This window comes from Nicotiana tabacum, chromosome 8, assembly GCF_000715075.1.
Source record: "Nicotiana tabacum cultivar K326 chromosome 8, ASM71507v2, whole genome shotgun sequence".
In the NCBI taxonomy this organism is placed as follows: domain Eukaryota; kingdom Viridiplantae; phylum Streptophyta; class Magnoliopsida; order Solanales; family Solanaceae; genus Nicotiana; species Nicotiana tabacum.
Window position 1 is genome coordinate 165,684,773 of NC_134087.1, and position 27,400 is coordinate 165,712,172.

At 38.9% G+C, this 27,400-nt stretch overlaps 1 long non-coding RNA gene across 1 annotated transcript; it reads left to right on the top strand.

The window, feature by feature from the left end:
• Positions 1-4,811: 4,811 nt before the first annotated feature.
• Positions 4,812-26,867, top strand: LOC142162855 (uncharacterized). The gene is made up of 3 exons (XR_012694331.1): positions 4,812-5,411; positions 19,101-20,675; positions 26,577-26,867. It is a non-coding gene; the product is annotated as an uncharacterized LOC142162855 (long non-coding RNA).
• The last annotated feature ends 533 nt before the right edge of the window (positions 26,868-27,400 follow it).

Sequence of the window (27,400 nt, forward strand, 5' to 3'; positions counted from 1 at the left end):
CATTATCAAAATTTCGGAAGTCTCAAAATCAAATTTCAATCTCTAGAACTAAAAATGGACCTTTGGATCATTACGTGCTTATGCTCAAAACGGCAAAAATCTTCCAAAAACTCTTCCAAAACTTATCCGAGCCTCATGTGACCCCGACCAAACATGCCAACACACCCCATAACATCATTTAAACTTTTTCCAATCAACAAAACACCTCAAACAACATCAAAACCATCAATTCACATCGAATTCAAGCCTAAGTTTTCCAAAAACTTCTGAAACACGCATTTGATCAAAAACCCGACCAAATCACTTTCGAATGACATGAAATTTTTCACACACATCCCAAATCACATAATGAAGCTACAGAAACTCTCGGAATTCCATTCCGACCCTTGGATCAAAATCTCATCTATCAACCGGAAATCGCTAAAATACTACTTTCGCCAATTCAAACCAAATTCCACACCGGACCACCAAAACAAATTACGATCGCGCTCCTAAGTCATAAATCACCTAATGGAGCTAGAAAAATCATAAAAATTCCTTTCCGAGATCATTTACACATAAGTCAACTCTTGGTCAAACCTTTCAAATTCAAAGCTTTCAACTGAGACTATTCTTTCAAATTCATTCTGATTTTTTTTCCTGAAAACCAAAACCAACGATCTACATCAGTCATAATACATAACATGGGGCAAGTCATGCCCGAGAACTGGCGATCAAAGCGCAAAAGCTCAAAATGACCGGTCGGGTCGTTACAGCTTAATTATCTGGTTTTAAACAATTATGAACCTATGTGCAAATTCTAACTTTTAACCGCATTTTATTCATTTTTAAGGAAGTCTACAACGTCATCAAAACACATCTCGAGCCACGTCACATAAATGCACCCGTGGCTTTTGACATATTTTAACATCGTTGAGATTTAGATTTGGGTCACATAAATGCGCACCCGAATTTAGGAATGTGATATTATTAAACTAACGCACCTAAAGCAATTTCGCGTTTCCAACTTTACGAGGGCCATGAAATTTACTAAATGGCACGCCTCGGGCTCTAAGGATCAATTCCAGATTAAGTAAAGTGAGGGCCATGCAAATTTCACTTTTGTTTGGCGTGGCGCACCTCGAATATCCTAATCAAAGTGTTTTTAAACTAACTCATGAGGGCCATAAGTTGTTATTGGTTTTGAATGGCACACCTCATGTGAAACGAATCTATGAACCAAAAACAATTGTGAGCTTCTACTCCTAAACGAAATTGGGTTCCCACTAATTAGCCACCACAAATTGAAAGGCCATAACTGTTAATTAACTAAAGTAGCGACCTTAGCCCATTTTTAAGAAAAGAAAAACATTAGCCAAATGAAACTTCTGAAGACAATGCGGATTAATTTTTAAGAAATGAAATCACCACGGTAGATTCCAAATTTGCACTAAGCCCAAAAACGATGAAGCGCTGAGAGGGGATTTGGGGTTCAAAGTGAAGCCCAAAAACGCGAGCAGAGCGACAATGGACATGGGCCGTTTACGCAGCCCAGTTGCGTTGCCCTTTATGATTAACCATTTATTGATAGAAACCAATTGTAAACAAATCGTGCATGCTGGACACAATTAGTAATGAACTGAATCTACACTTTGAGCCTTATTTTTCATGAATGTCCCTTATTATTGATGTCAACCAAACATTGTTTTTTTTTGAAAAAATGAACCAGAACCATATTTCTTAACAAGACATAATGGGATTTATTTAACACCTGTTTTACTCCTCTTCTAAGTTGACAATTAATTTCAAATTTACGAATCATTCATGTTAGCATACCTAGAAACTGCATATCTTCGAAAAGTAAACAATTCAAAACCTTAATGAGTTCGAAAATGGCTCAATTAACAGTATGGCAAGAACTGAGAGCACACTTTTCTTCATCTCATACACTATCAAATTCTAATATTGTCAAACCATGAAAAATTTAACTGTTTAAACTTGGTAAACTCAGTCCACAGTTATTACATATACAATCGATTAATATCCTTAACTCAAATGCATTCAGAAGCATCCACATCTAACATGATACTGACAAGTCTAATTTCAGATCCCTCCTTACATGATTAACAACAAATGTAATACTAAGCCTTCATTAAAGATAGAATGATTCTTCGGTTCTAAGCTAAGATTCAGAACAAAGCAAAAAAAAAAAAGAGGGAATAAGCTATGATTAACAGACTGAAATCAAATTCCAGAATCCATCTTTACTTCACCATTCAAACCAAACATTCACATGATTCAAGTTTCGAGCATGTACCTGATTACAACATTAACAAAGAAATTATGAGCTTAGATGACAGTAGCAGCAGTAAACCAAAGCAGTAAACTCAACAGCAGCGAGAAAACCCCCAGATTCAACCAAATGCTCAGTAAAATCAACTTGAACACCAATGAAACATACCCTTGACCCAGAAATCAGTACTCAAACTTCAAAAGAAACAAGTTAAGCCATTTCTCACAATTAATGAAACTCAGATTGCTTTGCCAAATTGAAATTCACACAAAACCATAATCGAGTTCAATAGAACAGTAGAATTTTTTCTGCTGTTTGGTATTTTCTGGACTTTTTATCTCTTAAACCCTTGCCTTCTAAGGCAAGAAAGAGTCACTTTATATGCAAGCCAATAGGGCAACAGTAAAAGAAATAGATTTGCCACTTTAGTCCTCTTTTAATTATTGTTTTTAGCTTAGAAATGCCTAAAATTCCGACTTCTTTTCCAAGTTACACTATCAAAAGTTTGAAATATCAAAAAAAGCCCTCCCTAGAAACTTCTATTTCTATTATCAGAGAGATTCCCCTCTCTAAACTCCCCAAAATACCTTCCAACTCCCCTGGATTTACCTCTAGTCTACCAAACAAGAGTCTGGGCCAAACGACCCAATTCAATGGGTCTGAATAGACCCAAGTGAATTTATTACTGGGCCTGCTAATTTCCAGGATTTAATCCAAACCAGCCCAAATCCCCAATTTGGAGGACTGACTAAAACTCCCAACAAAAGACTTAGGGGAACCAAAATAAACCAAGGGAGATCCAATTGATTGACTAAATAAAACCTAAAATTATATAAACTAACTTATAAATTAATCTAGCTAATGCGACATGAAAAACAGAAGAATGAAAATGAACACACATAATAAGAAAACATGTGAAACATAACCAAAAAATAAAGAAAACATATTAAACTAACAAAGAGAAATACAAGGAGAAGAAGAACTTTGAATTAGTACCTAACATTTGATGAAATAATACAAAAAACACCCCCGAGCCCTTGACTCTTTGATTTCTGGCCTACTACGATATTAATCGTGTGTTCTTAATAAGAACACACGAGTAAAATTGAGATAGACCTAAATCTTCAACAGGATCGACTCTGAGACCCTTTTGGGAATTAGGGCATTTCTTTGATCCGAGATTCGAACAGTTCCGGGGAGATTTGAGGGAAAAGAGGTGCGGATTTGGAAAGAGGAGAAAAAGGAGAAGCTAGGGTGTAATTTTGGTGGCGATTGGAGACTCGCCGCCGCCGTAAGCGATTTTCGGCGGTGGCAGATGGCTACTTAGGGCGGGGAATCGGTCTCTAGGGTCTGATAGAGAAGAGAGATGAGGGGGTGGGGGGGCCATTAGGACACTTTTATACTCACACACCCCAGCTTCCTAGCCGTTCGATCAAGGAACCTCAGCGGCTGGGATTTGTTACGGGCAAAACGAGGTCGTTTGGTTAATTAATGGAGATGGACTGGGTCGGGGAGTTGGACTGGTTGGATGGGTATTGCATTGGGCCTGGGAGAAATTGAAGAAGGCCCAACCGATTTTGCTCTTCTTTTCCTTCTTTCTTTCTTTCATTTTTTCTCTTTCTCTTTTCTTCTTCTTTTTTTTTTCAAAATTTAATCAACAATCAAAATTAATATCTAGAACTTAAAAAAAAACTAATTAAACCTAAAATGATAATTAACATAATTAATTAAAATCAAATTAACAGAAAAGATACTCAAAATCAAAGCTAAAATTAAAAGTGCAAATTAAACTATTTTCTTTTTGATTTTTCCCATTTTATAAAACAACTAATTTTCTTTTTGATTTTTCCCATTTTATAAAACAACTAATTTTCTAATTAATCCTAAAATGTAAAATTAAACCCTAAATGCAAATGCCAAGTATTTTTTGTATTTTTTCATTAATTGTATAAAATAAACATGCACAGCCAAATGCAAACAATTAACGAAAAATGCCACCAAATTCCACAAAATTGCAAATACTGAAAGAAATTATTTTGTGTTGAATTTATGGGAGTAATTCATATAGGGCAAAAATCACGTGCTCACAGCTGTAGACATGTGATTTTTGACCCTCCCTAAGATTTTTCATATTTTAGAGCGTAAATATTTAATTTAGGCCTAATATAGCTATTTCAACTCATTTTTACTCTTTTACTTTTATTTTATTACAAGAAAATAAAAATTACAAAAAATAGGATCATTAATGTTTTGTAGTCATTTTTTAATCTTGAAACAAATACCAAAAAATAGTTTATTTTAATGGTCAGTCTTATTTTAATAATTATTTGTACTTAATATTTTTGATAATATTTCTTTGTGGATAAAGTTTTAGTTAATTAAGCTAATTTTAAGCATAGCTAGTCATAAAGGCCTAAGTTTCTAGCCCATTCCTTAAGCTCAATACCCAATACCCATTAAGCTAACCCTAGGGACCCTTCTAGACTTTTCTTTGGAACAAAAAACAAATAAAAATACCATAAGGAACTAAGAGCAATAAGCTGAAAATACACAAATAAAATAGACCTAGACTCTAATGTCTGGGGAGAAGCGCCGCTGAACACGAAAGGAACCCCCACCTCCCATTGTTTCTATCTCCTTCAACAGAAGCCCTCCGTCGTTTTGCAATCAAACACAAATGACCCCCCCCTAATCGTCTTCTTCAACTCTTCTTCTCACCGGTCAATGGAGAACTTGCCAGAAAACACATCTACCTCCATCGCCACTGCTCCTTCTTCTTCGTCCATCACAGCTACAACAACCATGAAACCTGCTTGAATCCTCCGTGAAACAGTCCAAAAAGCCACCATTCAAACAAAAGATAAAAGGAAAAAGAACAAATCGAGAGAAAATAGCAGTGATGATATTCAGTCCAAAAACAGAACCATGAAACCCCAATATGAATCAATTCCAGATTTCGTGTCTTCAATGCTCAGAAACCAGCCGTTTAAGTCTGACATTCTGGTTCATGTTTGAGCTTTCTTTCAAGCTTTAGGGTCGTCGATGGTCGTTGTCTAGGGAGGCTCTATTTCAGTCGTGCGTTGATGTGCCATTTGATTGGTTTTCGGTTGAATTCCGTCCGGGGTTCTAACGTTTGGAGGTCCGTCTCTTTCCTCCTCTTTGGTTACCTGTGAGATGGTTTTAAGCATGACATTGATTTTTTACATTTGTTTGAGTCATTGAGTCTTTCAAGTTGGTCTTAGAATCTCTTAATACACAAAGTGTTTGTTGTCGATTTTAGTTGAAATTGAATAATTTGTGTTATGTTTGAGCTTGACGGTTTAATGAGAAAGCATTCTATAGTTTAAATTTTAAATTAGTTTGAGGTCAGATTGCCATATGAATTAGTGCTTAAAATATTTTGCAATGTCCATAATGTTAGTGCTTAATTACAGTGATGGGTTTCTCTTCCAATGCAAGTTAATATTTGGCCATTTTCTTGTCTAAATTAGGTACTGTTAGTTTTAAAGGGACAATATTATGCTTCAGGTTGCTTTTATTTGCCTTGTTATTCTCATCGTTTCTTATTTATTTATTTTGCGTTTTGTTTTCTCTGAATACCATATGTTTCATTGTGTGTGTATCTCTTATTGATTAAATATGAGGCCAAAAATCAGAACTTTGCTAGCCGCTATAATTTTGAATATTGATAATAATAAGATAAAGATGTTATAAACCCGGGTGTACATTTCATGTGACCCGATTCTAATTTCCAGCAAGGTTAAATAGGACGTGTCGTGAACCACGGGTGCATTTCATGTGGCGTGGCTTGCGATATGTTTTAAATAACCTTGAATCTTTCTGAAATATTAAAAACGGCTAAAAAGTTAAACAATGCACATAGGTTTAAAAGTGTTTTAAAATCAGATAATTAGGCAAATAATAACAGTTGAGCGACCGTACTAAAACCACGGAATCCGGGAATACCTAACACCTTCATCCGGGTTAATAGAATTCTTTACCCGGATTTCTGTGTTCGCGGACAGTAGAATAGAGTCAATCTTTCCTCGATTCGGGATTTGAACCGGTGACTTAGGACACCATAAATTATCCCAAGTGGTGACTCTAAATTTAAATAAATAAATAATCTCGTTTCGATTGTCACTTAAATTGGAAAAAACTCTCTTATACCCTTCTGGGGTGTAGGTTAAAAGGAGGTGTGACAGGCCTCACTCAGTCCGAAAATCATCACAAGCCCCTCGGGCATTAGTAAAGCAGTAGTTCTCAGCCCAAAACATCATTTAGAAATATCATTTAAGTTTCAAATATGAGTAATAATGGTTGAGTTTGTAAAACAGTAAATATCAACAGGACTGAGTTCAAGTAATAAGTCAAAACAGTGAGGAAATAGTGATAAAAATACCCGGAGGGTTCAAATAGTTAGCACGAAGCCCAAATATGGCAATCAGCCCAAATCATGATGCTAACAAACAGGTTTCAGTCAAATACGCAGTAAAATCATCAATTGGGATGGACCAAGTCACAATCCTCAATTGTAAACAACCCCACACTCATTATTAGCGCGTGTCTCACCTTAATATAGCACTACGATGTGCAATCCGGGGTTTTAAACCCTTAGAGTATCATTTACAATCATTACTCACCTCGAATCGGCTAAATCTCTAGCTCGCGACGCCTTTGCCCCTAAAATCGGTCTCCACGCGCGTCGAATCTTTCCAAAATCAGAATGAATACGTCACAATATGCTAAGGGAACAAAGCCCAAGCAAAAACAATCAGAAAATACCAAAAATTCCGAAATTAGCAAAACCCAAGCCCCGGGCCCACTTCTCGAAACTCAAATATTTTCACATCATTAGATTCCTTTCTCCTCACGAGTTCATACATATCAAATTTACCAAAATCTGACCTCATATGGTCACTCAAATTCTAAAAATTCACTCTCCAATTTCAAGCCCTAATTTCCCAACTCTTCTTCTAAATTCAACAAATTTTCATGATTAAACAATGTTATAATCACCATAAATACAAGGTATAAATCCCAAGTAGCTTACCTCTGCGGATACACTTGATCCCCTCTTGAAATCACAGCTTGGAGCTCCAAAATCGCACAAAAATGATGAACAAATGACTTAAAATCACGAAAGGGAATTTTTATACCATCTGCCCAGCCCTTTCGTACTTGCGATCCAGTAAGCGCATATGCGCTTCCGCTTCTGCGAATTTCACTTATGAGTCAGGACCCATTTCTGCGGTCCAAAAGCACACCTGCGGTACCGCATATGCGGTTCTCCCTCCGCTTCTGCGAAAATCACTTGCCGACCAAATCTCGCATCTGCGATCCTTTCCCCACATTTGCGGCTTCGCAGATGCGGTCCACATAGCCGCTTCTACGGTCTCAGCCCATCTGATCCTTTTTTGCTTCTGCGATGAATCACCTGCATCTGCGGTCTGCAAAAATACCAGAAGCTGCAAATCTGAAGCTACAACCAACATCTAACTTCTCTGATAACCATCCGAAATCATCCCGAAGCCCCCAGGACTTCAACCAAAAGTACAAACATAGCCCAATACCTTATTTAAACTTGTTACAATCATCAAAACACCTCAAACAACATCAAATCTACCAAATCATATCGAATTCAAGCCTAAGTTTCTAAAAATCTTCTGAAATACTCTTTTGATAAAAAACCCAACCAAATCACGTCCAAATGACCCGAAATTTTGCACACACATCCCAAATGACACAATGAAGTTACTGTAACTCTCGGAATTCCATTCTGACCCTTATATAAAAATCTTGCCTATCAACCGGAAATCGCCAAAATATCAATTTCGCCAATTCAAGCCTAAACCTACTCTGGACATCCAAAACCAATTCCGATCATGCTCCTAAGTCATAAATCACCCAACGAAGCTAACAAAATCATAAAAATTCCGTTACGAGCTCATATACAAATAAGTCAACTCTTGGTCAAACCTTTCAATTTCAAAGCTTTCATCTGAGACTGTTCTTTCAAATTCATTCCGATTTTCCAGAAAACCAAAACCAACGATCTACATCAGTCACAATACATTACTCGGGGCAAGTCATGCCCGAGAACTGGCAATCAAAGTGCAAAAGCTCAAAGCGACTGGTCTGGTCGTTACATCTGTAAAGACAAATAGAGAACTACTAGTTCAAATAGTCTCTAGTAAGAAAATCAGGAAGGGTATTATCAGACCCTTTTTTGTATATAATTTCGAAATCAAAAGGGGATAATAAATCTTGCCCCCTTGCAAACATTTGTTTAGACACATCATGTTTGAAATCTTTACTAAAGATAAATTTTGCTGCTTGGCAATCAGTTTTAATCAACAATTTTTGATTGTATAAATTAGTCTGAAATTTCATAACACATTTGACAATAGCAAGAATTTCTTTAGCTACAGTCGCATAATTTTTCTGGGAACCATTCCACTTACCAGAATAAAACTGAACAAGATATTCTTGTTTATCTATTAGAGAACATTATTTCAATATCCCACCATAACCGATATCAGAGGCATCAGTTTCTACAACCTTTGCCCAAGTGGGATTAGCAAGAGTCAAACAAGGAAGGTTATTAACCTTTTGTTTAGTTCTCTTGACTGCTTCAGTATGACTCTCAGTCCAAGCGTTAGGGTTCTTCTTTAGTCTTTCATAAAGAAGAGCTGTATCCTTAGCTAGATCCTTTATAAAAGGAGAAATATAATTTAAGCTTCCTAAAAATCGTTGAACATGGGTTTTATCAGTAATAATATCAGGGAACTTAGAAGCAAATTCAGTACTTCTATTAATAGGAATGATCCTACCCTTCTCAATGTTATGACCCAAAAATCTAACAGAAGTTTGGAAAATCATCATTTTTGGTTTTGATATAACTAAATCATTCTGAATAATAATGTTTTTAAACAAATCAAGATGTTTGAAATGAGACTCAATTTTTTTTGAAAATACTAAGATATCATCAATATAAACAATTATAAAATCCGTATAAGGAAGGAAAATATCATTCATAATTTTTTGAAATTCAGAAGGAGCATTTTTCAATCCAAAGGGCATAACATTCCATTCATATTGACCCATTGGAACATTGAAAGCCGTTTTATACCTATCTGATTCAGATATCTGAATTTGTCAATAACCTGATTTTAAATCAAATTTTAAATATAATGGCATCATGCAATTTGTTTAATAAATCCTTTTTATTAGGAATAGGATATCTAATCCATTTTAAAACCTTATTAAGGGTCTTGTAATTAATGACTAATCTAGGAACTCCTCGTTCCTGTTCAGCATGCTTATTTACATAAAAAGCAGTACAATACCATTTGAACTTTGAGAGCCTAATTAAACCCTTCTGCTGCAAGGAATCAATTTTCTTTTTGCATAACTCCAAATAATCAGAGTTCATTTGACAAGGTCGAGCCGTGGTAGAGATATTATCCTCAAAAAAGTCTTCTTCATAAGGAAGACTTATAATGTGCTTCTTCCTACTCCAAAATTGGCTTGGATGGTCACCACAAATAGAAGCAGAAAATTGATTTTTGAGAAAATTAATTTTTTCTACTAACTTAGGCTTTTTTAAATACTGTACAATGCTGATGGAACAAATCATATTTCTCAAAAATTCAATTTGATTGACTTTTGAAGAAATATTATTAGAAATAATCTCATTCAAAAATCTTTGAACTGGCTCAGTTATAAACTCAAAAGTGTACTTTTACCATTGTAAGTACCGGTAAAACTCTTTGTATCCCAATATAAAAAAGGCATTAATTTAATAAAAAATGGGACACCATGTATTACATCCCCATCAATATCTTTTACCAATACAAAACTTTCAGGAATACAGGTATCCTGTTGGCAAATATAAGCCCTAGGTAATTTGTATGAAATACCCATTGCACCACCACTAGCATTATTTAAACGGTGAGTGGTTTTATGAAAATATCTGGAGGGTATTACTCCTTCTTTTACACAATATAAATCTACTCCACTATCAAATAAAGCAACAAACTCTTTTTTTAAATTATAGTCAATTAAAAGTGTTATTTTTATTAAAAACTTTTGGGTGATAAAATATAGCAGTTTTTCTAGAAATTCATCTTCAGAAAAGTCCATAGCTGCAAGCAAAGTATTAGCAGTATTTTCTTCTGAAGAACTAGCCGTAGTATTTATCTCAGTAATCTTGATACTGGGATCTGCTTGGCAGAATTCTCTAATTTGAAAATCCTTTCATCTAAGACTACTTTTGAAGCCTTTAATTCCGAGATTTCTTTCTTGAGATAATTTATCTCAGTACTTAAATCTTGGACAGCAGCAAGCCTTTCAGGCTGAGACTTGTTTTTCACCATTTTTGTGATTTCAGACATGGTGTAAGGTCCTTTTTGAGATGGAATTTCTTCCACCTCTGTTCCTGCTTCTGAACTAGTAGGAAGTTTATCAATAAGTTGGGACCTTAATTCAGGGTCTTTAATAACCCTTAGAAGATCAATCATATTATCATTAGATAGAACATTGATCTTCAAGTCTCTAAATTGAGAGCAAATATTAAAAAGTTCATCGTCGGTATTGCAACAATGATTTGAGCATTGTCCCTTATTATAGAACTCTTGCTCTTCTTCAGAAGATGAAGTATAACTTTCTTCATGAAGGACCCTTAGGTCTTCACTTGTTGATGAATTATCTTCATCAGTGTCCGATATATCTGGGGAAGAATTTAAAATAATCTTGCATAAAAAATCTTTAATATGATCGTCTAAATCTAATTCCTTGATCTTATCCTTAATTTTGCAATCCTTTGCATAATGACCTACTCTTCCCCATTTATAACAGGCATGAGGGTTTTTTGGTTTAATAAAACCCTTTCTGGCTTTATGAAAAGCCTTTGTTCTTTGGGTCTTTACATGCCGTTTCTCCAGCGAACCCTTGTTCCTTTTGAAATCCTTTTTATGGGATTTCTTCTTCTTAGAAGGTATATCAATGGCGAAATGTTCACAGAATTCACCTAATTGTTGTCTCTCAGTGAGACAATATTTCTTAGTTTGTTGGTTTAGCTTGATCTCATAACACAGAGCTAAACCTTCCTGAGTGCATAGACTAAAGAGTTTACCATATGAGTAAGTATCATAATTGATACTCATCCCTGTGCCTCTAATGATTTTTCGAATCCTTTCAGCAAATAAGGGAGGGAGTCCATCAATAAATTTAGACTTCCAATGAGTACTATTACTTTCTAGTAATTCCATCACTCTGGATAAGAAAACATATTTATACCATCGAAAAGATGTGATGGTTTTACACCTCAAATTCTGGAGCATCGTTCTAATGGTCTTACTATTATCAGACCATCTTCCAGAAAAGTGTTCGATGATGTTCATGACTAAAGAATAGACTGAGTTTTGAATAGTCTTATCCTCTTCAGTCTTGGTTGCGTTCATTATTTGAAAACGCTGGCCATGAGTGAGATAATTATCCCACCAGCCTTTCAGCTGGCCAGTAAATCCGGCAATAATCATTTCTACAATTTCCCTATCTATATTCTTATTAACCTTACAGATAGTACTGTACATAAGCATTCTATGTACTATAGTATAGATCTGTCTTTCAACAAGACCATCTATATTCCATTCATAGATATCTGACTCACTATAACCCTAGTGATAATGGTCATTGTCCTGTTCTTCTATTAGGACATCTTGGGGGTAGGTCTAGGATAGTAAAACATTTTCTGGTATGGTTTTCGAGCATACTTTTCAGAGATTTTATTAATCTCGTCGTCTACCTTCAGATTGCTAGTAGACGCATGCTCTAAAGTTAGAGGGCTAGCTCTAAATTCACCTTACTTCTTAACAAGAAGTTCTTCAATATTCTCTAAACTTAGGTTATCCAGACTTTTCAATTTAAAGTCCTTTACCTCAGGAGGTGGTTGGACACTTGTAGTAGTGATTTGATCTTTACCTTTAGTATCCTTCTGTTGGATTTTTTGGACCTCAGCTATAAGCTTGTCCAATTTCTCATGAATTTTGATAGCCTGTTCACCCAAATACTTACATACATATTAGTATAATTGTTCTGAGTAAGCATAGTATTCAGGTTCTTCGCAGTTATAGCAGCAACATCATTTTCAAATATTTTTGAAAAAAGTAATGCAGTAAATAATCTTATCTTTTTCCCCTATATGAAAAGATTGTTGGGGTGGAAAAATAGAATTAACAATATTTCCATTAGTGAGCGTATAATCTCTTTCTAACACAGAAACATAGTTATAAACATGTTTTGACATAAACCAAGGAACAAAAGCAATAATCTTATTTTTTTTGCTAATATCCCCATAAAATCATTTCTAAACAATTGTATTAATTTAGGAGTCATGTTTTCATGAAATCATTTTCTGAAAACAACCCATTTGGATTTTAGAAATTCTTCTAAAATCATTTTTCTTGCCGGTGAACCCGGACTAAAATCTATTTGGTTTTCAATCATTTTTAAAACCATTTGTAAAATTCATATCGGATGGAGTAGGTTCAAAATCTGCAGTATTATTAATCTTGACAATATTATCACTACTGATGCTGATATCATTAACTCTATTATTTTCTCTAATTTGAGATGTGGATGCTCTAGATGGAAAATCTACCACGTAATCAATTGGAGAAATATATGAATAGCTTGATCTAGTTAATCTAGATAATAAACTGATATTATCAGTTTGCTCAGGTTCATTGAACCTGATTTTAACAGTGCCATCTGAGGTTTGTTTTATTTCTGTAACCTCAGTATTACTAGTGTTTCGAGGGGCAACTGCTTCCTCTATGACCCATTCCTTAGGGAAATCAATTTCATCCCATTTGATAGGTCTTTTGGTGTTTACTTTGGATTTACCAAAGTTGGTTTCTATAAGAATAGTTTCATTTTTGAAATCCATAATTTTTCACATAGGATTCAAAGTATATAACGGTTTGAAATAAATCCTATAGCAGATGCATATGACTTCTGTACTAGGCAAACAATTATAACCATGTAATATAATGCTAAGTATTAAAGCATTCAAAGAATTCTCATCATTAAGAGAAATCTGCAAATTAGGAATACATTAAAATAAACAGGGCCATAGGCCAAACTGGTTTGCACAGTCCCTATGAGAGACTTTTTCCAGTCCTGGTTTCTGCCATCTCTAAGAGCTGCAATAGAGCTTTCAGGTAAGCCTCTTAAAGTAAGTGGCTTAAAGGCAACTTGTATTAAACCTATATGTATAAATCTATATGAATCCCTATAAGGGACTAAATCACTTTCAGATAATAATCTGAACGTAGCATGATCACTATCTACAGTGATAGTCTCTTCAGCAGTTTTAACTACCTGTTTTAAACCTATTCTTTTAAAGGTACCTAACTGGTATATTACATTAGGTTTGATTAATGGGATAGTCCACTTATTAAGAAGGTCTAATTGTTGAGGTAATTCATACTCCTCTTTCCTACTGTTTTTAACAGCAGTCTTCTTCCTAATGATATTCATTAAGAAAATAGTGTTAAACTTAGTCTCTAATGTTTTTTACTAACATGGCTCTGATACCAAGGGGGTACAGGATCGCTTCCGAATGAGGCTCGGGAAATGAATTACAAGAATTTCAGCCCTAGCTAGCTACTAACCTCTAGGCAAACCTTAAACCACGATGCTCCTCACAACCCTTCAACGGCCACCTGCCTAACGGGTTTACGAGCACCACCGGTTAGGTTGGCCTAACCAAGGTTTACTATCGAGAATAGTAACTGCCTGGTTTATATAGTTCTTAACCCAAAACCTCATCGGAGTTATACAGTAGACTCCTAGCTACGAAACATGCATAGTAAACAACCTTCGAATACTAAGTCTAACACTTACATGTTTACCCGATCATTTAGGCCAACAGTGCTACAAAAATGAAAGAGGGAAGGAGAAGAACAGTACCAGACCAAAGACCCTTTGTTGTGGCCAAGTGACCTTTTTGATTTTTATTTCTGAATTGAAAATATTACAAAAGGGGTTTTTTACAAGTAGAGAGAGAAACTAGAGAGAAGTCAGAGCGTTTTGTAATGCCTTGGCTAATGCCTACTTCTCTGAATAATAAAATGATCGTTATATAATGGATCGGTCTACAAACAAACAAAACTAAAAAGTAAAACTGGCCAACAAAATAATTACAGGTGTGGCCGACAAGATAAAAAAAGTTCTATAATTAAGTCCGAACAAACTACTTTATAAAAGTAGAATCCCTTCAATAATGGAGGGGCCCGTTAGTTTATTAAAGTCGTCTTTACTACCCCAATAATTTATCTATTGGGGCCTTCAATAATTCAGACTTTGCTTTTCCCTTTGTCGTTTTTCACCAAAGATTCTTCGGCACTTTCCTTCAGCTTTGTAAGGAAATCTTCAATTTCTTCAATATTAATTTTTGTGTCAGAGGGGCTCTGTGCTTCACCTGCTACACATATTCCTTCATTTGAAGTGCTTTCAATGGAGGTCATAGAGATATCATCTCTGACTGTTGTTTCAAAATTTCTTACTAGATCCTTCTTTATTTCTTCAAAGTATGAAGCAAGGATCTCTTTCTTTGATATAGCTCCTTTCTTCATTTGGAGCCGCTTTGTGATCATTTCAAAAGGACTTAATTTTTCCTCTGCAACCTGTGTTCTGTCTAATTTGACAGTCTTCTATTTTAGCCTGTATTTGTTGAATCAATTCTTCACCATATAACTTGCCTTGCTGATTAGTCTGGAATAACTTAGACCAAAACTTATGATAAAAAATTCTGTTAAGGCAGGGAATTCCTTCATTGGTATAACCGATCTGTACATCCCATTTCATTATGCAAGGGATTGAAAATTCGATAAATAAATACATGGTAGCAATACCATTATAAAAGATATTATCATTTTGTAATGACAGAATTTGGGATATATGTCTACCCACTGAGAATATAAAGCTTTTAGTAGAGGGTTGAGTATTTCTAATGATGGACCGTATAACATCCACCACTTGAAGAACCAATTTGGAATTTGTTGTCCGAACATATTAGGACAGAGTTTAATAAACTAAGAATGTTTCCTATTAGGATTTTCATAAAGGAAAGTTTAATTAAAACTCTCTACATAGTCCCAATAATTGAACTTAACTGATACCTTTTGGTTAGGATATGTGTATTCACGATCCTTGAGAGTACTGATACCCCATTCATCAGAAGGTATGACCTTCATTATTATAATCTTCAAAAAACTATAATTTTTCCTAGTATTATCAGGATAAAAGTGCTGAATTTCAACAGATCCTGTTGTTGGGAGTATAATCTCATAGTGCATCCTGTATTTATAAGCAGGAGTAGTGTATAACGCTGTATCAAAATACCTGGCCATTATTTTCCAAGGATTATCCTTCCATTTAGGTCGGATTGTTCCAAAAGAATTATTAACTCTTTTGTCTCTTTTTGAGTATAAAACTCAAAATTCTCATTACTATCCTCTGATATAACTGAGGAGTAGGTTGGTACATTAGATGTGGATAATGTACCTTCATCTTTCTTGGATTGTATAAAATCCATGAATTCTTTGTATAAAGGATGTTCGGTATTACCTTCTGTTATATTGGCGGCTATTAGCCTTTGATTTCCAATTTGGGCGAGAATATTATTCCCTCTACCATCGGTAGATGCCCTACCTCTTCCTCGCTATGACGACCCAAAGGGTCATCACCTATTTTTAATTGTATTATGTGCTTCCTAGGCCTTGAAAACCTCATTTAGAGTCACCTCAATTTGTGTGCGCAGTCCGGGCACGTAGCCGGAAAGCTTAAATATGAAATTTTGTAAAAAATGATGAAATTTGAGTTTAAAATGAATAAATTTGACTTCGGTCAATATTTTGGGTAAACGGACCCGGACCCGTGATTTGAGGTCCCGGAGGGTTTGTAGGAAAATATGGGACTTGGGCGTATGCCCGGAATCAAATTCCGAGGTCGCGATCCTGAGAAATCAATTTTTTAAAGGAAATTATTTTTCTGAAATTATTAAGAAAAATTGAAATGAAATTTGATTAGAACGTGTTGGTATCAGGTCCGTATTTTGGTTCCGATGCCTGGTACAGGTCTTATATATGATTTAAGATGTTTCTGTAAAGTTTGGTTAAAATCGGACGTCGTTTGACGTGTTTCAGACTTGAAATGCTAAATTTGAAACTTGATAAAGTATTTGGAAAAATTCTTGATTTTGAGGTTTGATTCATTGTTTTTAAGGTTATTTAGGTGATTTGATCACACTGATAGGTTCGTACAATGATGTTGAGTTAGTGCATGTGTTTGGTTAGGATCCCCGAGGGCTCGGGAGTATTCCGGAGGTGTTTCATAGTGGTTTTAGACTTATGAAAGTTGCAGGTTTCCAGTTCTGGTATGGTCTTCTTCGCGTTCACGGGAGAACCCTTGCGAACGCGATGAGTAAATTTCCTGAAGGAAATTCCCTTCTACGCGAACACGTAGACCAGGTCGCGAACACGAGGCAACGTGGGGCTAGACCTTCGCGAACGCGTTCCTGGCTATGCGAACGCGAAGGCCAAGTGCCTGTGCAGGGGGAATGGGTAGAACACCCTACGCGAACGCGAGGGCTCAAGGAGCAACAGCTTCGCGAACGCGAGCCCCTATCCGCGAACGCGAAGGCCAAAAAGCCTGACCCATAGCAAACACGAGAGGTCTATCGCAAACGCGTAGAGTCATTTTGCTCAATTATTTTAAAGTTCCAAAACAGAACCACAAACGGGATTTCATAACATTTTCATAAACCCTTTCTTCTTCAAAGCTCCTAGGCGATTTTTGAAGCATTTCTTCACCAAAGTTTCTTAGGTAAGCATTGTTTAACTCGTTTTCTTCATTTTCCATCAACATCTATTGAAATTCTAGGCCTAAAACATGTAATTAAGGGTAGAAATTAGGGAATTGGGTAGAGCTAGGGCTTTTTGATTTTTCTTGATTTAGACCTCGTTTTGGGGTCGAATTTGAAAACAAATTATATATTCGGGCTCGTAGGTGAATGGGTGATCGGGTTTTGGTCTGAACATCGTGTTATGACGCAGCGGGACCAGGATCAATTTTTGGGATTTTGGGAAGAATGATTGGAAAGTTATAATTGAACATTGAAATTGGATTGTTTAGCACTTATTGATGATATTGAGTCAATTGTGCATAGATTCGATTGGGTTGGAGCCGAATTTAAGAGGAAAACCGGTGTTCGAGGCTTGAGTTGGCCGTGGAAGTTCGAGGTAAGTGTTCGGTCTAACCTCAGTTTGAGGGATTAGGAATTGAGTCCTATTTGCTACTTGCTTCTTGTTGAGTGTAACGTATAGGCATGGTGACGAGTATCTATACGTTGCTGTCGAGCAAGACCGTGAGTCTTAAATTTGAACGTTGTTGTGCTCTCATATGGCACTTCAGATGCTTTAATTAATGATCTCCTATATTGAGTAAAGATTGATTTTATCCTCGTAGATCTTAGTTATGATTGAGTATTGTCATTAATTGAGCCGAGTACAAAATGATTTAGGATATGGTTATAGCTGATTCTCCCTTGCCGGGATGACTATTTCGATATTGTTGTTCCCTTGCCGGGAAGTTATTATATTGTTTTTGTTCCCTTGCCGGGATTTCTTGAAATTTGTGATGACTTGTAAATGGGAGCGGGTGGTACGCCTACCACAAGATATAATGAAATGAGAGCGGGTGGCCTACCACAAGATATAATGAAATGGGAGCGGGTGGTACGCCTACCACAAGATATAATGAAATAGGAGCAGGTGGTACGCCTACCACAAGATATAATGAAATGGGAGTGGGTGGTACGCCTACCACAAGATATGATGAAATGGGAGCAGGTGGTACGCCTACCACGAGATATAATGAAATGGGAGTGGGTGGTACGCCTACCACAAGATGAAACTAAAAGTGAAAGTTGCTATATTTCTTTTTATCCGCATTAGAAGTTAAATTGTATTTTCCTTATTATTCTTTGATATTCTGTTTATCTGCTACCCCCGAAGCATGTTCCCTTTCCCCAACTTTGATTGCTTATTACTTGTTTACTTTTTCTGCCATATATTATATAACTGCACAGGTTTATCTGTAGTCTGGTCCTAGCCTCGTCACTACCTCGCCAGGGTTAGGACAGACACTTACCAGCACATGGGCTTGGTTGTGCTAATACTACACTCCGCACTCTGTGCAAATACCAGAGTAGTTTTTGATCAGCAGCAATAGCTCGGGAGCCAGCCTTCAGTCCACGGAGACACCAACGTAGCCTTGCAGGCGTCCGCAGGCCTGACGTCTCCTCTATCTTATTTCATATTCTGTTATCTCATGTATTATAGACAAACCATGCTATATTTATTTCAAATAGTTGTATTTAGTACTCTTAGTAGTCTGTGGATGTTGTGACACCAGGTTTTGGTTAGAGGCACGTGATGGTCTTTGAGACATTTTCATTTTCTATTTATTTAAGACTTCCGCTAAATTTCATATTTCGCTGTTATGTAACTGTTTATTTCCTTGTTATTATAATTGGTAAGAAGTTTTAAAATACGGGTCGTGACAAGTTGGTATTAGAGCTCTAGGTTATATAGGTCTCACAATTCACAGACAAGCTCAGTAGAGTCTGAGGGATCGGTACGGAGACGTCTGTATTTTTCCTCCATAGGCTATAGAGTTAGGAAAATTTCACATTTGTTCTTTCCTATTGTGCGGTTTTATTTCTCAATACTGATTGCCTTCCTACTCTGTTCTTTCGCAGATGGAGAGAACACGCACTTCCTCATCTACCGCTCAGCAGCCCGAGCCCCCAGCAGTAGCTCCTACGAAGGGCAGAGGACGAGGCCGAGGCCGTGCTAGAGGCTGAGGTAGAGGCAGAGCTCAGCCCCGAGCAGCAGCACCAGTGGCGGAGCCTCATGTTGATTTTGACGAGGAGGTTCTGGCCCCAGTGGTTCCGCTGGGCTCGGCTTAGGTCCCGAAAGGGTTTATCGCTACCCCAGTTCTTCAGGATGCTATGATCCGATTAGTGGGCCTCATGGAGAGTGTCACCTGAGTAGATTTGCTTCCTGTAGCACCAGCCATCTCTCAGGCTGGAGGAGGGGCTCAGACTCCTGCTATTCGCTCTCCAGAGCAGGTGGCTCCTCAGATTCAGACTCCAACAGTTTAGCTAGTTAGGGCAGTCCAGCCGGGTGTAGTAGCTCAGACCGGCGATGGAGCATCCATGTCTGCCGATGCTTTGTGGAGGCTAGGTAGGTTCACCAAGCTCTTCACTACTACTTTCAGCGGTGCTTCTTATGAGGATCCCCAGGATTTTCTATACAGTTGCCACGAGGTTCTCAGGAACATGGGTATTATTAAGACCAATGGGGTCGATTTTGCTACATTTCGCTTGTCTGGATCTGCCAAGACTTGGTGGAGGGATTATTACTTAGCCAAACCAGCCGGTTCACCAGCATTGACTTGGGAGCAGTTTTTAGTGTTGTTTCTGGAGAAGTTTATCCCCATTACTCAGAGAGAGACCTATCGGAGGCAGTTTGAGCGCCTCCAATAGGGTTCCATGACTATTACCCAGTATGAGACCAAGTTCATTGACTTAGCTCACGATGCTCTTGTCATACTTCCTACCGAGAGAGAGAGGGTGAGGAGGTTTATTGATGGTCTGATTCAGCCGATTCGTCTTCAGATGGCTAGGGAGACTGTGAGTGAGATCACCTTTCAGGAGGCGGCCAATGGGCACGTAGAGTTGAGATGGTTCTGTCGCAAGGAGGTGGTCAAGGGTCGGATAAGAGGCCCCGTCACTCAGGCAGATTTAGTGGTACCTCGTCTGGAGGTAGAGATTTATATGGTAGAGGCCATCCTCCTAGGCCCTTTCAGTCAGCTCTTCAGGTTTTTCACGGTGCTTCAGGTAGCTGTGGTCCTCCAATGTAGTATTCTGATAAGCAGTCCTTCAGTGCACCACCAACACCTATCAGTGCACCATCGCTTCAGAGTTTCCAGGGTTGTCAGCCCCAGCAGCTGAGGACTTATTTTACTTGTGGCAACACGAGGCACATTTATAGGTATTGCCCTCGAGCTTTGAGCAGTTCTCCGCATTAGGGTTCTCGTGCTATGGTTCATGCCCCAGGTGTTCCACAGGCCACCCAGCCAACTAGGGGTGGGGGTAGAGGTGCTAGAGGTGGAGGTAGAGGTCCTAAAGGTAGAGCTCAGGCCGCCAGAGGTAGAGGCCAGCCAGCAGCAGGCCGTCATAGAGAGGTAGTTCAGGGTGGTGGGGCCCAGCCCCGACTTTACGCCCTTCTAGCTAGGCCCGAGGCTGAGGCTTCAGATGTAGTCATTACAGGTATTATTCTGGTTTATGATAGAGATGCTTCGGTGCTATTTGATTTTGGAACTACGTACTCGTATGTGTCATCTTATTTTGCATCGTATCTGATCATGCCTAATGATTCATTGATGATCCTGTTTATGTGTCTACACTGGTAGGTGATTCTATTATGGTTGATCGAGTCCATCGTTCTTGTATTGTGGTGATCGGGGGTCTTGAGACTCGTGTAGATTTGTTGCTTTTAGACATTGTTGATTTCGATGTTATATTAGAGATGGACTAGTTATCACCTTACCACGCTATCTTGGATTGCCTCGCTAAGACTGTGACCTTAGCTTTACCGGGTATGCCTCGTTTAGAGTGGATAGGGACTCCTGGTCATTCTAGCCGCATTGTTATCTTGTATGTGAAGGCTCAGCGTATGGTCGAGAAGGGGTGTTTGGCCTATTTGGCGTATGTTCACAATTCTAGTGCTGAGGTTCCCTCTATTGATTTTGTGCCTATTGTTCACGATTTTCCTGAGGTATTCCCTTCAGACCTGCCGAGGATGCCACCCGATAGGGATATTGACTTCTGCATTGATTTGGCTTCGGGCACTCAGCCCATTTCTATCCCGACGTATCGCATGGCCCTACCAGAGTTTAAAGAGTTGAAGGAGCAGTTGCAAGACTTGCTTGAGAAGGGTTTCATTAGACCTATGTTTCGCCGTGGGGTGCGCCGATGTTGTTTGTTAAGAAGAAGGATGGGTCAATGAGAATGTGTATCGATTACTGGTAGTTGAACAAGGTTACAATCAAGAATAAGTATCCATTGCCGAGGATTGATGATTTATTCGATCAGCTTCAGGGTGCCAAGGTATTTTCAAAGTTAGTCTTGAGATCTGGCTACCATCAGTTGAGGATTAGGGCCTCCGATGTCCTTAAGACAGCTTTTTGCACTCAGTACGGGCATTATGAGTTCTTGGTTATGTTGTTCGGGTTGACAAATGCACCAACAACCTTTATGGATTTGATGAACCGAGTGTTCAGGCCTTATTTGGACTCGTTCGTAATCGTCTTCATTGATGATATTTTGATATATTCCCGTAGCCAGGAGGAGCACATGCAGTATCTCAGAGTGATTCTTCAGACTCTGAAGGATAGTCAGTTATATGCTATGTTCTCAAAGTGTGAGTTCTGGTTCAGTTCAGTTGCATTCCTGGGTCATGTTTGTGTCAGCAGAGGGTATTCAGGTTGACCCGAAGAAGATTGAGGCAGTCAAGAACTAGCCTAGATGAGCATCAGCTATAGAGATTCGGAATTTCTTGGGATTGGCAGGCTACTATTGTCGGTTCGTGGAGGGTTTTTCATCTATTGCAGCCCCGATGACCAGGTTAACCCAGAAGGGTGCCCAGTTCAGATGGTCGGACGAGTGTGAGGTGATCTTTCAGAAGCTCAAGACAGCTTTGACTATAGCACCAGTGTTAGTTTTGCTCACAGGTTCAGGGCCTTACACAGTCTATTGTGATGCTTCCCGTATTGGGCTTGGTGCAGTGTTGATGCAGGATGGCAAGGTCATTGCCTATGCTTCGAGGCAGTTGAAGATTCATTAGAAGAACTATCTGGTGCATGATTTGGAGTTGGCAGCCATTGTTCACGCATTGAAGATTTGGAGGCACTATCTGTATGGCGTGGCATGTGAGGTGTTCACGGATCATAAGAGTCTTTATTATTTGTTCAAGCAAAATGAGTTGAATTTGAGGCAAAGGAGGGGGTTGGAGTTGTTGAAAGATTATGACATCACTATCTTATATCACCCGGGGAAGGCCAATGTGGTGGCCGATGCCTTGAGTAGGAAGTCAGCCAGTATGGGTAGTCTTGCTTATATTCCGGTCTGTGAGAGACCACTTGCCTTGGATGTTCAGGCTTTGGCCAATCGGTTTGTGAGGTTGGATATTTCGGAGCCTAGTCATGTATTAGCTTGCTCGGTCGCTCGTTCTTTTTTATTGGAGCATATCCGTGATTGGCAGTATGATGATCCTCATTTGTGTGTCCTTAGAGACACGGTGCAACGTGGAGGTGCCAAGCAGGTTACCTTAGGTGATGGGGTTTTGAGATTGCAGGGTCGAGTTTGTGTGCCTAATGTGGATGGGCTTCGAGAGTTGATTTTAGAAGAGGCCCATAGCTCCAGGTACTCTATTCATCCAGGTACTGCAAAGATGTATTAGGATTTGCGGCAGCATTATTGGTAGCGTAGAATGAAGAAGGATATTGTTGCATATGTGGCTCGCTGTTTGAATTGCCAGCAGGTTAAGTATGAGCATAAGAGGCCTGGTGGATTGTTTCAGAGGATTGAGCTTCCCGAGTGGAAGTGGGAGCGGATCACTATGGATTTCGTTGTTGGGCTCCCGCAAACTCGGAGGAAGTTCGACACAGTATGGGTCACTGTTGATAGGCTGACCAAGTCAGCGCATTTCATTCCTGTGGCAGTCTCCTATTCATCCGAGAGGTTAGCTGAGATCTATATCCAGGAGATTGTTCGTCTTCATGGTGTGCCTGTGTTTATCATTTCGGACGGAGGTATGCAGTTTACCTCGCATTTTTGGAGAGCAATTCAGCGAGAGTTGGTCACTCAGGTGGAGTTGAGTACAACATTTCATCCCCAAACGGGCGGCCAGTCCGAGCAGACTATTCAGATTCTGGAGGATATGCTCCGAGCTTGTGTCATTGATTTTGGAGGCTCGTGGGATCAGTTTTTGCCTTTAGCAGAGTTTGCCTATAACAACAGCTACCAGTCGAGCATCCAGATGGATCCTTATGAGGCTTTGTATGGTAAGCGATGTCGATCTCCGGTTGGATGGTTTGAGCCGGGGGAGACTCGGTTGTTGGGTACGGATCTGGTTCAGGATTCCTTGGACAAGGTTAGGATCATTCAAGATAGGCTTCGTACAACTCGGTCCAGATGTGGATTTCATGGTTGGTGAGCGAGTATTGCTCCGAGTGTCGCCTATGAAGGGCGTGATGAGATTTGGGAAGAAGGGCAAGCTTAGCCCTAGGTTCATTGTCCCGTTTTAGATTATTGATCGAGTGGGAGAAGTAGCTTATAGACTTGCATTGCCGCCGAGCTTACTAGCCATGCATCCAGTATTTCATGTTTCCATGCTCTGGAAGTATCACGGCGATCCATCCCACGTGTTAGATTTCAGCACTGTCCAGTTGGACAAGGACTTGTCTTATGAGGAGGAGCCGATGGCTATTTTAGACCGGCAGGTTCATCAGTTGAGGTCGAAGAGTTTTCCTTCTGTTCGTGTTCAGTGGAGAGGTCAGCCTCCCGAGGCATCGACCTAGGAGTCCGAGTCCGATATGCGGAGCCGTTATCCCCATCTTTTCCCCGACTCAGGCACTTCCTTCTTCTGTCCGTTCGAGGACGAACGGTTGTTTTAGAGGTGGAGAATGTGACGACCCAAAGGGTCATCACCTATTTTTAATTGCATTCTATGCTTCCGAGGCCTTGAAAACCTCATTTAGAGTCACCTCAATTTGCGTGTGTAGTCCGGGCGCGTAGCCGGACAACTTAAATATGAAATTCTATAAAATAAATGATGAAATTTGAGTTTAAAATGAATATATTTGACTTCGGTCAACATTTTAGGTAAACAGACCCGGACAAGTGATTTGACGGTCCCGAAGGGTCCGTAGGAAAATATGGGACTTGGGTGTATACCCGGAATCGAATTTCGAGTACCCGAGCACGAGAAATGAATTTTTTAAAGGAAATTGTTTTTCTGAAATTGTTAAGGAAAATTGTAATGAAATTTGATTAGAACGTGTTGGTATCGGGCTCGTATTTTGGTTCCGGCACCCGGTACAGGTCTTATATATGATTTAAGATGTTTTTGTAAAGTTTGGTTAAAATTGGACGTCGATTAACGTGTTTCGGACTTGAAATCCTAAATTTGAAACTTGATGAAGTATTTGGAAAAATTCTTGATTTTGAGGTTTGATTCATTGTTTTTAAGGTTATTTAGGTGATTTGATCGCACTGATAGGTTCGTACTATGATGTTGAGTTAGTGCATGTGTTTGGTTAGGAGCCCCGAGGGCTCGGGAGTATTTCGGAGGTGTTTCGGAGTGGTTTTAGACTTATGAAAGTTGCAGGTTTCCAGTTCTGGTATGGTCTTCTACGCGTTCGCGGGAGAACCCTCGCGAACGCGATTAGTAAATTTGTTGAAGGAAATTCCCTTCTACGCGAATGCGTAGACCAGGTCGCGAACGCGAGGCAACGGGGGGCTAGCCCTTCGCGGACGCGTTCCTGGCTATGCGAACGCGAAGGCGAAGTGCCTGGGTAGAACACCTTACGCGAACGCGACCCCCTATCCGCGAACGTGAAGGCCAAAAAGCCTGACCCATCGTGAACGCGAGAGGAATATCGCGAACGCATAGAGTCATTTTGCCCTGTTATTTTATAGTTCCAAAATAGAACCACAAACGGGATTTCATAACATTTTCATAAACCCTTTCTTCTCCAAAGCTCCTAGGCGATTTTTGAAGCATTTCTTCACCAAAGTTTCTTGGGTAAGCATTGTTTAACTCGTTTTCTTCATTTTCCATCAACATCTATTGAAATTCTATGCCTAAACGTGTAATTAAGAGTAGAAATTAGGGAATTGGGTAGAGTTAGGGCTTTTTGATTTTTCTTGATTTAGACCTCATTTTGGGGTCAAATTTGAAAATAAATTATATATTCGGGCGAATGGGTGATCGGGTTTAGGTCTGTACCTCGTGTTTTAACCAAGCGGGCCCGGGCTCAATTTTTGGGATTTTAGGAAGAATGATTGGAAAGTTATAATTGAACATTGGAATTGGATTGTTTAGCACTTATTGATGATATTAAGTAAATTGTGTATAGATTCGATTGGGTTGGAGCCGAATTTGAGAGGAAAACCGGTGTTCGAGGCTTGAGTTGGCCGTGGAAGTTCGAGGTAAATGTTCGGTCTAACCTCAGCTTGAGGGATTAGGAGTTAAGTCGTATTTTCTACTTGCTTCTTGTTGAGTGCGATGTATAGGCATGGTGACGAGTATCTATACGTTGCTATCGAGCATGACCGTGAGTCTTAAATTTGACCATTGTTGTGCTCTTAGATGGCACTTCGGATACTTTAATTAATGATCTCCTATATTGAGTAAAGATTGATTTTATCCTCGTAGATCCTAGTTATGATTTAGTATTGTCATTAATTGAGCTGAGTACAAAATGAGTTAGGATTTGGTTATAGCTGATTCTCCCTTCCCGGGATGACTGTTTCGATATTGTTGTTCCCTTGCCGGGAAGTTATTATATTGTATTTGTTCCCTTGCCGGGCCTACCACAAGATATAATGAAATGGGAGCGGGTGGTATGCCTACCACAAGATATAATGAAATGGGAGCGGGTGGTACGCCTACCACAAGATATAATGAAATGGGAGCGGGTGGTACGCCTACCACAAGATATAATGAAATGGGAGCGGGTGGTACGCCTACCACAAGATATAATGAAATGGGAGCGGGTGGTACGCCTACCACAAGATATAATGAAATGGGAGCGGGTGGTACGCCTACCACAAGATATAATGAAAGGGGAGCGGGTGGTACGCCTACCACGAGATGAAACTGAAAGTGAAAGTTACCTTATTTCTTTTTATCCGTGTTATAAGTTAAATTGTAGTTTCCTTATTATTCTTTGATATTCTGTTTTATCTGCTACCCCCGAAGCATGTTCCCTTTCTCCAGCTTTGATTGCTTATTACCTGTTTACTTTTTCCGCCATATATTATATAACTGCACAGGTTTATCTGGAGTCTGGTCCTAGCCTCGTCACTACCTCTCCGGGGTTAGGCCAGACACTTTCCAGCACATGGGGTCAGTTGTGATGATACTACACTCTATACTCTGTGCAGATACCGGAGTAGCTTTTGATCAGCAGCAGTAGCTCGAGAGCCAGCCTTAAGTCCACTGAGACACCGAGGTAGTCTTGCAGGCGTCCGCAGGCCCCGACATCTCCTCTATCTTATTTCATATTCTGTTATCTCATGTATTCGAGACAAACAATGCTATATTTCTTTCAAACGGTTGTATTTAGTACTCTTAGTAGTGCGTGGATATTGTGACACTAGGTTCTGGTTAGAGGCACGTGATGGTCTTTGGGACATTTTCGTTTTCTATTTATTTAAGACTTCCGCTAAATTTCATATTCCGCTGTTATTTAACGGTTTATTTCCTTGTTATTATAATTGGTAAGAAGTTTTAAAATAAAGGAGTTAATGATTTCTAAGTTCACGGCTTGCCTAGCTTCTACGAGTAGGCGCCATCACGACTCCCGAGGGTGGGAAATCCGGGCTCGTTGTCGAGGAGGTTTATATGTAGGCCTCATAATTTGTAAAGACAAATAGAGAACTATTAGTTCAAATATTCTCTAGTAAGAAAATCAGGAAGGGTATTATCAGACCCTTTTTTATATATAATTTCGAAATCAAAAGGGGCTAATAAAGCTTGCCACTTTGCAAACATTTGATTAGACACATCATGTTTGAAATCTTTATTAAAGATAAATTTTGCTGTTTGGCAATTAGTTTTAATCAAGAATTTTTGATTGTATAAATCAGTCTGAAATTTCATAACACATTTGACAATAGCAAGAATTTCTTTAGCTACAGTGGCATAATTTTTCTGGGAACCATTCCACTTACCAGAATAAAACTGAACAAGATATTCTTGTTTATCT